This window comes from Tachypleus tridentatus, chromosome 3, assembly GCF_004210375.1.
Source record: "Tachypleus tridentatus isolate NWPU-2018 chromosome 3, ASM421037v1, whole genome shotgun sequence".
Classification (NCBI taxonomy): Eukaryota; Metazoa; Arthropoda; class Merostomata; order Xiphosura; family Limulidae; genus Tachypleus; species Tachypleus tridentatus.
This window is the reverse complement of record NC_134827.1, coordinates 77522059-77541053: the sequence shown is the minus strand read 5'-3', so window position 1 is coordinate 77541053 and position 18995 is coordinate 77522059. Positions and strand designations below refer to the sequence as shown.

The 18995-nt window shown below is 34.4% G+C and overlaps 1 protein-coding gene across 3 annotated transcripts in view; it reads right to left on the bottom strand.

Annotated features, from left to right (window-relative positions):
• LOC143247257 (rho guanine nucleotide exchange factor 25-like) overlaps positions 1–10322 on the bottom strand; it is a 57337-nt gene extending 47015 nt beyond the window's left edge. Inside the window, exon 1 of one of the 3 annotated variants that reach the window (XM_076495000.1) lies at positions 9778–10322. The gene's annotated coding sequence lies outside the window, so the exon portion shown is untranslated. The remainder of the gene's footprint in view (positions 1–9777) is intronic. The other 2 variants (XM_076494999.1, XM_076495001.1) reach the window with 2 other exon arrangements.
• Positions 10323–18995: the final 8673 nt, after the last annotated feature.

Sequence of the window (18995 nt, the reverse complement as noted above, 5' to 3'; positions counted from 1 at the left end):
TAATCCTCTTATTATTGAAGAGTAGTACAAGTTCTCTAGCATGAACAACGATCATTTCTTTTCTACATGTTTTTGCTTTTAATGTAACTTTGTGACTAAACCAAAAACAAACAAACGTAACGAGAATGATATTGTAAATCAGATTTATTCTTATCGTACGGCTCTCTCAAACCTCATTGTATATTTGTAACTAGAGCTGCTGATGTTATTGTATTCTAGGATAACAGAAATTCCGGAACTACTAACATTAACATTACACAGGGTTAAATACAGTTTATTACCATTTGTAATTTTATAGTTTCAGTTTATTCAGTACATAGAAAACTGTAATAATGTAACAATGCCTGTTAAAAGTACCTCATGCTCACCTCTGCTGTATGTAATCCATGCTGTTCAAATAGTGACAAAAATAAACAGCAAACATTAAACTTAGTCACGGAAAAGATTAAGTTTAACCCTAGAAGAATACAGTGTGTAATTGTACTCTGTTTACTGGAGAGATACCCTGTGTTTAGAATGTTTACGGGTGATATATTCTGTTTTTTTGTTGTTTTTTTACTGGTGAGATAACCTGTGTTTAAAATGTTTACGGGTGTTATATTCCTTTCTTAATTTTTACTGGTGAAGTACCCTGTGTTTAAAAATGTTTACGAGTAAGGTATTTTGTTTTTTGAAATATTTACTGGTGAGGTAACCTGTGTTTAAAATGTTTACTGGTGAGGTAACCTGTGTTTAAAATGTTTACTGGTGAGGTAACCTGTGTTTAAAATGTTTACTGGTGAGATAACCTGTGTTTAAAATGTTTACTGGTGAGATAACCTGTGTTTAAAATGTTTACTGGTGAAGTAACCTGTGTTTAACATGTTTACTGGTGAGGTAACCTGTGTTTAAAATGTTTACTGGTGAGGTAACCTGTGTTTAAAATGTTTACTGGTGAGGCAACCTGTATTTAAAATGTTTACTGGTGAGGCAACCTGTATTTAAAATGTTTACTGGTGAGGCAACCTGTGTTTAAAATGTTTACAGGTAACAAAATGATCTAAAGTGTATTATACAGAAATTAGTAACAATACACTTCTGAATAAATTATTTGGTATTAGATAAACTTAGTTAAAGTTAAGTGAACTAGACTGATTTTATCGTTGTTAAATATTGCATTTTGCAGACTAGAAAAGATGCACACGACACCAGTAAACAGGTGACTTATATGTGTCATATAAGAGCAGGTAAATTACACTCATTTTATTGTCTAAGATGCAAGAGAAATCTTAATTGAATGCAAGTTCCCCACAGATACACTCTTTCCCATTGTTTAAAGAAATCTTGGGAGTGATTAACCACGAAACGATTTCCCCAGCCAAAGTATACGTGCCTTTAGCCTAACTAGTGAACATACATTAGATACACTTGTGCAAGTTTGTGATTGTGTAAATTTATCTACTCGTGGGCGGAATAAAACTACAACGTGGTTAGAATGAAATGATTAAGCAAATATAATAGAATGAGTTATTCAGGAACTAACAGACAAATTAAACAGACGATTTCGTTTCGTTGTGCACCTGATATAAAATGATTTCGGAAACAATAAACATTTAAGTTTGGTTTTAATAATAACAAAATAAATTGCATTACTCGGTATTATGAGACCCCTGCTAGTACAGCGGTATGTCTTCAGATTTACAATGCTAAAATCAGGGGCTCGATTCCCCTCGGTGGGCTCCGCAGATAGCCCAATGTGGCTTTACTATCAGAAAACACACGGTATTCTGAAAAAAACATACATTTTTTTCTAAGTACGTTATATATTGAAAAAATAAAGGAACGTTTCTTTAAGTATTTTCTAATTATCAAATTGTTTGGTTATTTTATGATAACATTCCATCTTTCACCCCATCTTGGCCATTGTTAACCCTAAAAATTATGGATTTAGCTTTCCTTAGCTAGCGAGTGGAAGCAACGAGACATATGAGGTCAAATATAATTCCATATAGGATTAACTTAACGGCTGGCATCAATTTTAGGGGATCCAAGGAGATTAAGGGATCCGGCCCCCTGACCATTACAGAACGCTGGAAATATACCCTAACAGTTGTATGAACGTTTAGACCACTCGCTAATGTAAACAGTGTGATAACATGGTTGTTCTAAAGCGGTTAAAATCGAAGTGTCAGTTTATGTTAAGGTATTTAAGTTACCAGAAGCCGGTAAAGGTTTATTGTAGAAACTTTAATAAATTATCATCATAATGTCATCAAGAACATTTCTACCGCTATCTTTCACCGCGTCTAAACATGATTTTGAATAAAGAAAGAACAATGTAAAAAGTCGTGTGGGCAGGGCCAGCCTGCACATTATGTTGTAAAAGATCCAAGCTACTTAGACGAGCGAAGAACAGAAAATAATGAAAATATAAAAACTAAAAAAAAAAAATCAAATAAACATTCCATGCTTGGAAAAAGAAGAAAGTTTGTTAACTACAAAGACGTAACACACACACACACACACACACACACACTCATATAATTAAATATGAGACACACAACAACTGTTTATACGCTAGGAGCTTTAGAAGAAAAAACTGACATTGACTCAGATCTTTAGAAGTTCCCCTTCAAAGGATCAGAGGTAAGTTTATGAACGCGCATTGCTTAAATTCGGGTTTCGATTTCCCGTAACAGATAGAGTCAAATATTCTACACTAAACATCTTTGGGAAAGGGCAACATACGAGTGAGGAGGTAAACGATAAAACAATAACAAAAATCAGTTTTATTAAAAATCTACACTTGATCGAAAAATCGAAGGATAACCAATACCAGTTGCTTACTGATTAATTTGAATCAAAGTAAAACTGTCAAATTCCCTATATAGCAGCCATCTTTGTTGATTATAAAATCGAACAAAATAAATGATTCTCTACAAGGTATCTGAAAGACCTGGGACCAATGGTCCTTCAAGCAAGTTTCACAAAATGTGTCTCAAGTGCTTTCCTTGTAATCCGAAACAAGTTTGAATTAACAAAGGGATTAACTCAACCAATCCCCCAGTGTCATAGCGATATGTCCGCAGACTTACAACACTAGAATCCGGGTTTCGAAACACCAGGTGGGCAGAACACAGATAGCCCATTGTGTAGCTCTGTGTTTAATTACAAACAACAGCAAAAATAACTCGACCTTCTTATGTCTTGACATAACCAGTCACGTGTCTGAAATTGAGGAAAGCTACCAATTACTATGGTCACAAGCTTTTCTGACACCATGTGGCTTACTGGTCATTAAACAAGAAATCTTGGTTTGTTTGCATATGAGCCTAGTTTTTAGCGTCTTTAGTCCAGAGACGTGCTGCTGAGAAGACTGCTATGGCCTAGTGGGTAGGACGTCCGACACGCAAGCTGTGGATCGTGGGTTCGAACCCTAGTCCTACCAAACATGCTCACCCTTTCAGCCATGGGGGCATTATAACGTTACAGTACGCTCCATTATTTGTTGGTAAGACAGTAGCCCGAGAGTTGGCGGTGTATAATATTGACTAATCCTTTATGACGAGAAACCCACTTGAATAAGAATTTAGCTTAGAACGGCTGGTGTGGAAGGTCGAAACGTTGTTCTCTTCTTATCAATGTTGAACAGCTGCCTTCCATCTTTTTATCACTAATAAATCAGAGGCGGCTAGTGCAGATAGCTCTCATGTAGTTTTACACGATATGCAAACCAAACTTACTGCTGACCCACTGGTGGTCAAATCGTCTTGCACAGTTTTAAAATTTGTATTTTAACAGAATCGACTTGTTTCGTATTTGTTTTAAATCAAAACCACATTAGGCTATCTGCTGTGTTTACTTAGCGATGTAAGTCCGTTGACTTACCATGGGACTAAACAGATTCAGAAAAGTTTTATCTTTTTTTTTTTTCAATTAGAAACATTCATTCTTCCTAGAATTATAATTAATTTACACATAAACTTAACAGTTTCGTTTTGGTTTTACTCACATAATTTCTTTATGAGTTGAAAATTGTATTTTTATTTAAATACAGTGTCGGGAATTTTTCAGTTCATTTGAAGACATCCTTGTGTTTAGGATCACATTGTTTAACTTCTTATAACGCTTAAATCCGGGGTTTGATTTCCCGTGATCGACAGAGCGAAAATAATCCACTGCATAGCTTTACATTATAAACAATACACTGGACTATGTTTTCGCTGTAAAAGTAATGACTATGAGTTATGTAAGATACGGCGGCAGGTGTTGAATAACTGGCTTCCATATAATCTATTATATATATGAAGATAGCAATTATGAAGCTATGTAAGACAAAAAGTTCCCACTTTTTTCTGAAAGATCGATGAACGTACAAACGAATAAGTTATACTAAAACGAATTTTAAGCCCCACCATATCGTTACAGTTCATGTTTACTTGTTTGTCTAGCAAAGCTACACGAGGGCTATCTGCACTACAGTTCATGTCACCCCGTCTGATCGTGCTACGTTTGATAACCTTGTCTCTGACAATGTTCCATTGCAAAAGGCTTGGTCGTAAGACTATCATGTTCAAAGCATACCTCTCCTTCCTGTATGCTTTCCACAATTAATATAGTGCACAAGGATGACGATTTAACAGTCAATTCGCACAGGTACCCTTCTTAATTATGTTGTATACGTAATGGCTAGAACTTGTGTACAACTATTTATTTGATTTTCACTTGTACCAAAAGTTCACTTATCTTACCACGCCTCAGATACTACTTATTGCAAAATTCATTCTGGACGGTTTAAGTGCACCAATTTAATTTATATTCGTTTGTTTTTAATGCCATTAAATATAATAAACGCTCTCATTTTGTGAATTCTAAATCCCTGACTTCAACATATCTTTATGATCTGAAGGTAAGAATCTTTTCGGATGATTTTTTCCAGGCAAAATAATCTCAGAATGTAGTTCTGATACAATCCGCTCTACTTCAACATTATATCGGTTGTAGATGTCACGTTCGTATGCCACTCGATAGTACGTATTCCAGGTAAAGTAAATTTATTTTTTCTAACATCAAATGACTAAATGATTTTTTTATAACTTTTAATTAGTAGATTTGATCTCTTTTCATAGGGGTGCTCTTTCCATAGGAGACTCGTAACGTGTACTGCACAATCATTTTTCTTTTTAGAGTTCCTGTGTTTGTTGTTTATTTTTTTCAGAAACTTTTCATGTAAGATGTTTTTTAAAAAAATCACTTCAAAATCCTTCGTGATCTTCGGAAATGTGTAAACCGTTAGTAGCCTGATTCTAATATCTACAGATTTTTCTTCACTGTGTATTCAAACTTCATGAATTATTATACTTTACCTGTTTTTCTGTTAGAAAAGAAGTTAGTGTGTTTTTGTTTTCTTATAGCAAAGTCGCATGAGGCTATCTGCTGAGTCCAGCGACGGGAATTGAACCTTTGATTTTAGCATTGTAAATCCGTAGACGTACCTCTGTACAAGCAGGGGACAGAAGAAGTTAGATATCACCATATGAATTTGTTAGTACTACAAAAAAAATAACAAAAAAACAACAAACAATCATGGTCAGTACAAGTGTTGCCATCTATAGGCTAGCGAAGGAACTGCTACTCTTGTTTACAAAATATGATGTTCAGTGAATATGGTAAATTAAAGATCTCTAACAATGAATGAAAAACGCCGAATTGCGTGGTAACCACGTTTTCATAAAAAAATACAAGGATTCAGCCATTTGCCACAAGTTCGTGATTTGTAAGGACAAAAATTTCCTATGAATTACTTTGATATCACAAGAGGTGAAATTACGGTGACGGATTGATGTAAGAAACAACTACAAAATCTTCCTATGATACTGGAATGAATTAAACAAACGTATAGCTCTCAAACTAATCCGTTGCTGAAATAATGAAAATCATGTATCTTGTCCGGCGTTTTGATGCCATGGGTGCGAAATAAATACAAAAATCAATTCTGGTTTCGTCAATAACACAATTAATTCCTCTTTAATAGATTGTTTAGGTAGAGTATTCATGATGAATCTTTGTAGAATGGACGGTAACTGCCTGTTGTTGTTGAGACACAAGCTTAGAGGACGACGTTTCGAAAGTCTTCAGCCTGGCCTGAAGGTGAAACTTCTGTTATCCTCTACACTTGTGTCTCCACAACAACAGGTGGTTGCCGTCTGTTCTACAAAGATTCATCACAATTCAATCACTCTTCGAATATTCCTACTACCCCCTGTAATTTATAGTGCAGAGTTCTGTCTTACATTCTGTACAAACACATAAAAAAACTAGAGTCTATACACAGATAAAAGTATCTAAAAATCCGCGTGAACTAGCCATAAGAATATAATTCGCAATGATAATAATTAAATTGGGGCTTACAATTACCTCTACTTTATTTGCAAATATGTCGCTCCTTCACCAGGCGGCCACCCACTAGAATGAAATATTAGAGTTTGTTTATTAAGTTTCAAGCAAAACTATCCATAGAGTATCTGCCATCTTAAGTTTAGAATTGACAGATAGAGGGAAGAGAGCACCTACAGTCAACTCTTGGGCTATTCTTGTGGGATTTGACTGTCACCATTATTACGCATCATTTTAAAGTGTAAACATTCAGACTTAACACTGGGCTACTGATGGATGGCAAAAACAACAACAACAAGAAAACAAAATTGAAACTTGTATCATCTTAAAGAGAAGGTGCTCAGGCATTGCTAGTGTCTTTAATTGCTGGCCTAGTGGTTATTTCAAAAGTTCTAACCGTTCTGAAAGTTAATGTCATCTCCGGTGGCTGGAGCAATCAAAACACACATCTGTCTTTAGCATGCCGGTTGATAACCCCGTATTTTGGTGACGCCACAGAATAATGAGAAATCACAAGTTTACAAAACTGGTTACAACTGTAGAGGAGATGCCAGAATCATGGTACCAGACTGCGGAAAATTTCACAATTTAAAAAACACTCTTCAATTTATCGTACAGAAAACTGTAGCTGTAACAGTCGCGGTGACAGGTCACAATTCTGTTATTATTTTATTTTCTCACTGAAATAAAAGGGCTATAAAGGTCAAATGCGTAATTACTGACAAACAACTACACTGAATGTTTAATAAGAAAATTATAATATGATTAGTGAACATGATATATTATTTGTTTTTTGAATTTCAAGCAAAGCCACAAGAGAGCTGTCTGCGCTAGCCGTCCCTAATTTAGCAGTGTAAGACTAGAGGGAAAGCAGCTAGTTATCACCACCCACCGCCAAATCTTGAGCTACTCTTTTACCAATGAATAGTGGAATTGATCGTAACATTACAACCCCCCCGGCTAAAAAGGGAAGCATGTTCGGTGTGATGGGGATTCGAAGCCACGACCCTCACACTACGAGTCGAGTGCCTTAACCACTTGGCCATGCCGAGCCCATATATTGTCGGAATGACGATAGGATTTTTGAAAATTATTAAACACTAGGTGTGCAATAAATATGTTTTGTGTGTCTTTATTTTAATATATCTCAAGAAAAGATTAAATTAAACTACAAAGACCGTTAAGCGTTTCGTTTAAACTATAAAAATATTTTATTAGCTTAGGTTATGTTTGAAAAAATAAGTATAATCCTTAGCAGCTAGGGGTTATTTGTTAGTTACTGTTTTTGTTAGTTAAGCACAAAACACTATGTACTCCAACCCCAGGAGGAACGAAACCAGGGTTTTAACGTTGGAAGTCCACAGACATACCACTGATGCACGTTACATACATCATTTTGCTTTATACGGATCTTCTTTTACGTTTCATGTTCTGATCCCGATTACGAAAACAAGTGTGTGTGTGTTTTCTTACAGCAAAGCCACGTCGGGCTATCTGCTGAGCCCACCGAGGGGAATCGAACGCCTGATTTTGCGTTGTAAATCCGAAGACACACCGCTGTACTAGCGGGGGGCTACAAAAACAAACCAAAATGCACTCCACATTATGAGGACATGGATGTGCTAAACACTGACGATCAATTGTTGGTTTTTTCTGGCGCATCTACGGCCACAGAGTGTAGAACATTTCTGTTTCAAGAACGTGCCAAGTGAATGACGAATAGCTATTAAAAATCTACTAAATATTCACATCGATTAGTATTTGTAGTAATTGTGGGTTTTTAATGAGTCACGTAATAAAAAAATTATACCTTCAATCTGTCAGTCAAAACAAAGATACGACACCGTATGATATCTATTACTATTGATTACTCATAAATATTAGTGTTGTAAATTTTCATTTCAAAAATTTATTAAATTATATACTTTGGATTTGTAGCTCTTGCCATATACTAAAGTACCAATTACATATTTACGAGTTTTCCGCATAAAAAGAAAAACATTTACCGAACGAACAATTCAGAAAATTAATTAATTAACTGTTTTTTGTATCTTTTAACGCGTGTGTTATTAAACAATTATTAGTGAAACTGTTTTGTTATTTATAGGTTCAATGGTTTTATACGAAAACTTAATCTTATATAATGACAAACACAGACGTAAGTTTCATGGGGGCATGATCCCCCATTTTTTCATATTTCCAGATCCAGTGTTTTTACAAGAAAATTTTATATAATGGTAAACATGGAGTTTCATGGGGACAAGATCCCCCTTTTTTTCATTTGTGGAGTATTGTCATTACAGACAAAATTACTTGCCAGTCACACTATACGTCACTGGAAACCGATGTCACATATTTATTTAGACGAGAAACCCATTAGATGTGTTTCGACAGCAAGATCACACTCTGGTTCTCAGGTTCCCCCTTTTATTCTTCACATTACAGTGACGACCCTGATGTAAAAGGAAGTTGGTAAATGTACTGCATTTGTTTTGAAACACGGATATTTTGATGCATTTATTCTCTATCAACCTATGTTTTAAATTTATCATCTAACTGGACCGATAATATGAACCTACGATCATGACAACACAATAGTGGAGGTGTTGATAACAAGAGTTTGAGACTAATTTCATTATTAATTAATTTACAAATCTAATTACAATCATAGTAATGTTTTTGTTGTTTGTTTATTTCGAATTAAGCACAAAGCTACACAATGGGCTTCCTATGCTCTACCCACGGCTATCAAAATCCGGTTTCTAACGGAGTCAGTAGACAATCCGTTGTGTCTCGGGAGGGTGTTTTTACTGTTTTTGCGGCAATGTCGTATTTTTGTTATCTGGGGGGAGGGGAGTAGAATCCTACAAAAAGTAGTAAGTGGGAATGCACATGGATATAATATAGCGATATTCAAACTCCCTAAATCATTGTGTAGATAGACAGAGGTGTGGTGTGGGGTACAGACCCCTTTGGAGAATTCTGTCACCTACCATCTCACCATTTGAGCCAAAAAGTAATATTTAAAAATTATTTACATTGTGACTGCCACTGGCACGAAGAGTTAATTTTAGTTCTGAGGGTGTCCTCCCCCCCAAAAAAAAAAACCAAGTAAAATACTCCTACAAACGCGACAATAATATCAGTATGAAAATGGGTGGGTGGAGAGTGCCCACATTCGAGACCAACACTGGTTGTCACAACCATGAGATTATTATTGGTAGATTAATTTTGGACTTTAATTATTTATTTTACCTCGCCCTCAGAACTTTAGACCACTTTATTTGTTCAGAGGGCATCTGTCCTCTGGTAAAACAAAATAAATAATTGAGAAAACGTTGATTGGACAAATGTAGGAAATGACTTACGTGCTAGAAACCTATGTTTTTGGTGTAAGCTTACCTTTCTTGTTGCGTTTCTGACGAACTGTCGGTATACAACAAAATAAACGAACTCTTGATGACTCTCGTTGTTAACCTGAAGACGACTTAGAAAGATCGAAACGTTGTTCTCTGCTTATCAATAAACGGTGTTAATACCCATACCAGCCGTTCTGAGATACAAAATAAACGACCGTGCGAGTCATTCTCTGAAACACGACCCTACTCGTGGTTGTCAAACCTCTCCTTTGAAACACGACCCTACTCGTGGTTACCAAACCTCCACATTCGACTTTGGCGAACAACTCAAATTAAGAGCCCCAAAATAAAATGAACGGCACCTAAACATTTCACACCAACAATAACACTAAACTTACGACCGCCTTACCAGTCTCGTGCAGTCAGCGCACGAGTAAGTGGGTGATTGTGTACTGCAGCCAACAAACTTGTATTTGTAGTATCACCACGTGACCCACACGCACACACGACAAACCACCGAGTCCTGACATATATAGATTAGGGAGAAATTTCCAAGTTTAGAATCTCTTTATGTTTTAATAATAATAATTCTATGATTCAGACAATACTTCGTTCACTAAAGAATACGAGTGATTCTCTACAGTTCTAAAGGTTTGGTTTTACAAAGCTGTCAAAAATGTACTGCCTGCACCTGCACGATAGAAATCTACGCCACTACCAGTACGAGGCACGTGACTTGCTGGAATATAAAATAAAAGTTTGTTTGTTTGTTTTGGAATTTCGCACAAAGCTACTCGAGGGTTATCTGTGCTAGCCGTCCCTAATTTAGCAGTGTAAGACTAGAGGGAAGGCAGCTAGCCATCACCACCCACCGCCAACTCTTGGACTACTCTTTTTACCAACGAATAGTGCGATTGACTGTGACATTATAACGTCCCCATAGCTGAAAGGGCGAACATATTTAGTGTGACGGGGATTCGAACCTGTAACCCTCGGATCACGAGTCAAGTACCTTAACCCTCTGGCCATACCGGACCTATTAAAAAGGAAAGACAACTATTCAATACCAGGATTGACCGCCTGAAAGGAAAGAGCGGTGACGGAGATTCGAACTTTTGATTCTCATATTGCGATCAGAGCTCTTTAACCACAAGAACAAAGCCACAAGAAGCTATCTGCTGTTTCTTCCGCAGATAATTGAACCCCGGATTTTAGCTTTATTAACCCCCAAGTTTGCCGCTGAGCAACCGGATGATGTCACACTCTAAAACTGTGGATGAAGTGACGAAACACACATGTATTAGAATATTTATTCAGAAGTTACTAGAAGTCGCTGATTTGACACAAATTTAGGGAACTCTGGAAGAAAACCCCAAACAAATGTTCGAACTCTGGAATTACGTGATGGAATATCGTGTAAGACGTATCATTTGTCAGTTAGAACACCATATGTACGATCAGAAAACACTAAATATGTGTTTAATTGTGAAGACATATGGGTCGCGGTGGAGAGAAGAGAAAGTGTGAACTCCAAACGTCGACTTCTTATGTCACTCCCTCTGGTGGAAACTAATGGTATATACCAAGATAAGTGATTCCACAGCTGTATGTGAACATGCACGTGCATACTTTTGTGAAATAATGGTTTAGACACACACACACACACACATACACATATATATATATATTGCTACAAAACGTTGTTTTTCGCGTATATTCATTTTAAACGTCATTACACGTCAAGAAACTTTTATATTCAGCTCTGATAATTTATTACATCGTAAGTACGTACTAGGTTTGGATGTACAAATTACGTAAAAATCTCTCTTTGGAATATTGGCGGTTTTCATAAACGTTTCCGTAATTTCTGAAAGTAATTTCTAAGCTTCTGATGGCCCTGATCATGTATAGTTATTAAGGGAGCTTGCATTCTGAACACCACTTCCTGTACTGTTGACCAATACGACAAAAGTCGGTTTATTTTTGTTTGAATTTCGCGCAAAACTACACGAGGGCTACCTGCGCTAGCCTTCCCTAATTTAACAGTGTAAGACTAGAGAGAAGGCAGCTAGCCATCACCACTCATCGCCAACTCTTGAGTTACTCTTTAACTGATGAGTGCTAGGATTGACCGTCACTTTATAACGCTCACAGGGCTGAAAGGGCGAGTATGACTGGTGTGACGGGTATTCGAACCCGCGACCCTCAGATTACGAGTTGAGTGCCCTAACTACGTGGCCCTACAGGGCCTTACTGTTTTGTTTTATTTCGGTGTCCTAGAGTTGTTGGTTTTTATGTGTTTTTTTAGTTTAGATACACAGGGACGTCTTTAGCACTGAAACGTCTGACAGATGAGGACTTTTGAGGGCCAATGAAGGCTCATTCTGAACCAAAGGCTTCTGTGATACGGACGTGAGGATGATACTTGGAGTTCCTTTATACCCCGAAAACAGATGAAAGGGTATATTTTAGATTCAGTATTTTTAAAGATTTTCAGACAATAATTCTTTTTTTTTTACACTAAAAACTTATCTTGGAACAGATATGAAGGTTGTTTCATTTTTAGACAAAATATACCTTCATATAAATATTTCTTTTGGTCTACAGGTTTTTATGACTCTGTTGTTCTGACAATAACTTCACTTAGACTAAGGATTTAATCGAGTCTGCTGTGTCTAACTTCTTTTAGGATTGTGGTTTGTGAAGTGTGGATAAAAGGTACATTTTCTGAACGAGATATTTTAGCGGGTGGGTGATTCTAGCCCACGAGGGTCTCTAATCTGAAATACTTTTGATTCACCCACCCACTCATTTAATAAATTGTATTATTTCTTCCAAACTAAAATATACGCTAACAACACATACTAATCTGTGGAAAAAAATAAATATACGCTAACAACACATATTAATCTATGGAAAAAAAATAAATATACGCTAACAACACATATTAATCTATGGAAAAAAAATAAATATACGCTAACAACACATACTAATCTGTGGAAAAAAATAAATATACGCTAACAACACATACTAATCTATGGAAAAAATAAATATACGCTAACAACACATACTAATCTATGGAAAAAAATAAATATACGCTAACAACACATACTAATCTATGGAAAAAAATAAATATACGCTAACAACACATACTAATCTATGGAAAAAAATAAATATACGCTAACAACACATACTAATCTATGGAAAAAAATAAATATACGCTAACAACACATACTAATCTATGGAAAAAAAAATAAATATACGCTAACAACACATACTAATCTATGGAAAAAAATAAATATACGCTAACAACACATACTAATCTATGGAAAAAAATAAATATACGCTAACAACACATATTAATCTATGGAAAAAAATAAATATACGCTAACAACACATACTAATCTATGGAAAAAAATAAATATACGCTAACAACACATACTAATCTATGGAAAAAAAAATATACGCTAACAACACATACTACTAACAACACATACTAATCTATGGAAAAAATAAATATACGCTAACAACACATACTAATCTATGGAAAAAATAAATATACGCTAACAACACATATTAATCTATGGAAAAAAATAAATATACGCTAACAACACATATTAATCTATGGAAAAAAAATAAATATACGCTAACAACACATACTAATCTATGGAAAAAAATAAATATACGCTAACAACACATACTAATCTATGGAAAAAAATAAATATACGCTAACAACACATACTAATCTATGGAAAAAAATAAATATACGCTAACAACACATACTAATCTATGGAAAAAAATAAATATACGCTAACAACACATACTAATCTATGGAAAAAATAAATATACGCTAACAACACATATTAATCTATGGAAAAAAATAAATATACGCTAACAACACATATTAATCTATGGAAAAAAAATAAATATACGCTAACAACACATATTAATCTATGGAAAAAATAAATATACGCTAACAACACATATTAATCTATGGAAAAAAATCTAACAACACATACTAATCTATGGAAAAAATAAATATACGCTAACAACACATACTAATCTATGGAAAAAAATAAATATACGCTAACAACACATACTAATCTATGGAAAAAAAATAAATATACGCTAACAACACATACTAATCTATGGAAAAAAATAAATATACGCTAACAACACATACTAATCTATGGAAAAAATAAATATACGCTAACAACACATACTAATCTATGGAAAAAAATAAATATACGCTAACAACACATACTAATCTATGGAAAAAAATAAATATACGCTAACAACACATACTAATCTATGGAAAAAATAAATATACGCTAACAACACATACTAATCTATGGAAAAAATAAATATACGCTAACAACACATATTAATCTATGGAAAAAAAATAAATATACGCTAACAACACATATTAATCTATGGAAAAAAATAAATATACGCTAACAACACATACTAATCTATGGAAAAAATAAATATACGCTAACAACACATATTAATCTATGGAAAAAAAATAAATATACGCTAACAACACATACTAATCTATGGAAAAAAAATAAATATACGCTAACAACACATACTAATCTATGGAAAAAAAAAAATATACGCTAACAACACATACTAATCTATGGAAAAAAATAAATATACGCTAACAACACATATTAATCTATGGAAAAAAATAAATATACGCTAACAACACATATTAATCTATGGAAAAAAAATAAATATACGCTAACAACACATATTAATCTATGGAAAAAATAAATATACGCTAACAACACATATTAATCTATGGAAAAAAAATAAATATACGCTAACAACACATACTAATCTATGGAAAAAAAATAAATATACGCTAACAACACATATTAATCTATGGAAAAAAAATAAATATACGCTAACAACACATACTAATCTATGGAAAAAAAAAATATACGCTAACAACACATACTAATCTATGGAAAAAATAAATATACGCTAACAACACATACTAATCTATGGAAAAAATAAATATACGCTAACAACACATATTAATCTATGGAAAAAAATAAATATACGCTAACAACACATATTAATCTATGGAAAAAAAATAAATATACGCTAACAACACATATTAATCTATGGAAAAAAATAAATATACGCTAACAACACATACTAATCTATGGAAAAAAAATAAATATACGCTAACAACACATACTAATCTATGGAAAAAAAATAAATATACGCTAACAACACATACTAATCTATGGAAAAAAAAAATATACGCTAACAACACATACTAATCTATGGAAAAAAATAAATATACGCTAACAACACATATTAATCTATGGAAAAAAATAAATATACGCTAACAACACATATTAATCTATGGAAAAAAATAAATATACGCTAACAACACATATTAATCTATGGAAAAAAATAAATATACGCTAACAACACATATTAATCTATGGAAAAAAAATAAATATACGCTAACAACACATACTAATCTATGGAAAAAAAATAAATATACGCTAACAACACATATTAATCTATGGAAAAAAAATAAATATACGCTAACAACACATACTAATCTATGGAAAATAAATAAATATACGCTAACAACACATACTAATCTATGGAAAAAAAAAATATACGCTAACAACACATACTAATCTATGGAAAAAAATAAATATACGCTAACAACACATATTAATCTATGGAAAAAAATAAATATACGCTAACAACACATATTAATCTATGGAAAAAAATAAATATACGCTAACAACACATATTAATCTATGGAAAAAATAAATATACGCTAACAACACATATTAATCTATGGAAAAAAATAAATATACGCTAACAACACATACTAATCTATGGAAAAAAATAAATATACGCTAACAACACATACTAATCTATGGAAAAAAAATAAATATACGCTAACAACACATACTAATCTATGGAAAAAATAAATATACGCTAACAACACATACTAATCTATGGAAAAAATAAATATACGCTAACAACACATATTAATCTATGGAAAAAAATAAATATACGCTAACAACACATATTAATCTATGGAAAAAAAATAAATATACGCTAACAACACATATTAATCTATGGAAAAAAATAAATATACGCTAACAACACATATTAATCTATGGAAAAAAAATAAATATACGCTAACAACACATATTAATCTATGGAAAAAAATAAATATACGCTAACAACACATACTAATCTATGGAAAAAAATATTTCTACTCATACACTAACAACTTTCTCAACTTTCTGCAAACTCGGCGCTTGCTGCACTGAGCACGAGCACTGCACGTATGCAGGACAGAAACAAAGTGTGTAATAGTTTTTAAACACCCGTCCTTTATTGAGAAGTCATAATTCTGGTGAACATAATAATAATAAATTACACTTGTCGTGATTACTGAATGATTACTCTGGTTATTGACACTAAGCGCCACCATTGTTTTTATAAAAACGAATAGATAGTGACATATCAAGAATAACACTTTATTTAAACTTCTTTCGTCGGATCAAAGGTTACTGAAGGACTAATGGAGGGTTTTATTATGGACTAAGGGACGTTGTGGAATTATTACTTATTTTAGATCAGAAAATATTGGGTACGACATGATACATTTCAGGTTTGGAGATTTTCTACCACGTGACTTTCATTTGATCTGTAGTGTTTGTTTGTTTGTTGAATTTCTACTGAACTGCTCGTCCCTAATTTTGAAGAAGACAAGTAATCATCGCCTTCTATCAGAAATCACGACGTAAATAATTATTTAACAGATTTTAACCGCCACTTTTACAACGCGCCCACAGCCCTGACGTGCAGCGCGTGATTTTTGTGCGTACGTATTTGTATTAAGGGGAAGCGGAACCCTAGAACTACACTCAGCCCTGAACCCAGTTATAGTGTTTCTAATAACTTCAAATTGATATTTTATATTTGCGAATATTATACGACCAAAGCTGTTTGGAGTAGAGTTTTAGGACTTACCTGAAATCCCTGAGAAGTTTCAGATATCTCATATTCTTAGGATAATTCACAAAGAATGGGTTAAAGCACGATCACACGGGTGACAAACAACCAAAGAATGTAAGAGAAACATACTAAGAAGGAACAGAACAGAACTACTACGATAAGTTAGTGCTAACGATTTAAGGAGTTTGAAATTCACAAAACACTAAAACGGAGACGAACTTCAGTTTATGGGAATAATGTTTCATAATGCCTTATTCTCCCGTACTGGTTATTTAAACAATAATGTTTCATAATGCCTTATTCTCCCGTACTGGTTATTTAAACATTAATGTTTCATAATGCCTTATTCTCCCGTTTCTATATTTGATAAGTAAACATTTTTTTTATACTTTCAACGAAACCATTAAACAGTAATAACACATATTAAGTAAACAGACCCATCAGTGAGACAGGCTTGAATTCCGGATCTACAGGTTTTGTTTGTTTGTTTTTTAATTTCGCGCAAAGCGACACAAGAGCTTTCTGCGCTAGCCGTCCCTACTTCAGCAGTGTAAGACTAGAGGGAAGGCAGCTAGTCATCACCACCCACCGCCAACTCTTGGGCTCTTCTTTTACCAATGAATGATGGGATTTACCGTCAAATTATAACGCCCCCACGGGTGAAAGTGCGAGCATGTTTGGTGGGACGAGGATTCGAATCCGTGACCCTCAGATTAACCACCTGGCCATGCCGAGCCGGATCTACAGGTAACCTAGTCAGCACTTAAGCTTCTAAGCACCCCACGAGTACAAGCAGTCTTCACTTATAAATATTTCTACCATGAATATGACCGTTTTACCACATTATCACCAAGTCCAAACTATACGAGTTTATCATAGATTTACAATTATTGATTAAATGTTCCTTATATGTCCATCTTCATACCATTTCTTTATCTGTCGTTCTTTGTGGTTATTTCTATGTTTATCTTTGTCTGTATGTATATTGATTTGTCAGTACCCGTATATTATTAGTAAGTTAGGGTTAAAGTTGTATCTGGCCATTTTGTCCAGTAGTACTGAAGTAAAGTAGTGAACGAACACAGTACAGACAGCCAGTTATGAAGACTTCCACTCAAAGATTTGCTTGTTTGCTAAGAATTAAGCGCAAAGCTACACAATTGGCAATCTGTTCTCTGCCCACCACGAGGTATCGAAACCCGATTTTTAACAGGGAGAGTCCGCAAACATACCTCTTTACCACTGGGGGGCGTCTCAAACAAAGCAAATAATATGAAAAGATTCAAGATGGACTTAGCTCAGTTTAAGTAGAATTAGATGTGTGAAAAACATGACAGACAAATATTTAGTAAACTGATTTTTTATTTTAATTTCTCTCGATCATGTCTTGATCTTTGACACGAGTTCATTGGTGTCGTATGTTAATTCTTATTTCTTTACTTTATGTTAAAACCTTATGAATTTCCTGCAGATATTTCAGTCGGAATCAGATAATATTTGTAGGTGGCGCATAACGTTTAAACAAGAAAGGTGTTGAGATTACAGCGATAAATTACACGCGCCAGTGCAGAAGATGTAAACTTATAGAGATAATGTCACATATCTTGTGCTTTCCACCATTTATTTCCTCGGCTTACCATAATAATGCCAGTAAATGTTATTACCAAGTGGCAAGCCCATTTGTACTATATGCCCATTGACATACTTTTCAAACACAATATGCTACACATCGAATTTATTCACAAAACACCCCCGCTGCCAGCCAACAAGGCACCGAACATGAACTAAGCTGGACCCACGAGATCACAGGCAGACAATGGCGCCGCCTGTTGTTTTTTCCATTAAATATGATTCGTGGTTTGAATTATCTCCCAGGTTAATATAGCGGAATTTAATGTTTTATGTAACTACTCTCAGCGTGTAAATTATCGGTGAATTTAAAACAGGTTTAGGGGAGAGTTCGTTTCTGCTGAAATTAAACGTTACTAAAAGTATTTTTATGGCTAGGCATGGTCTATGGATCAACTTTACGGCATGTGGAATCCAAGGATTTTTGGTTTGTGTCCCGTTGCCCCATAATCGCACTTCGCACTTTAGGACAATGGTGCAATATAAAAGTAACGATCATATTTTTTTTACAGTTCGCAGTAGGTGATATTAACCAGCTGCCTTCCCTCTAGCCTGTGACTTTCAAATTAGTGTGAGGATTGCAGGTTCGCATCACCATCAGACCAAGCATGTTCGCCCTTACAG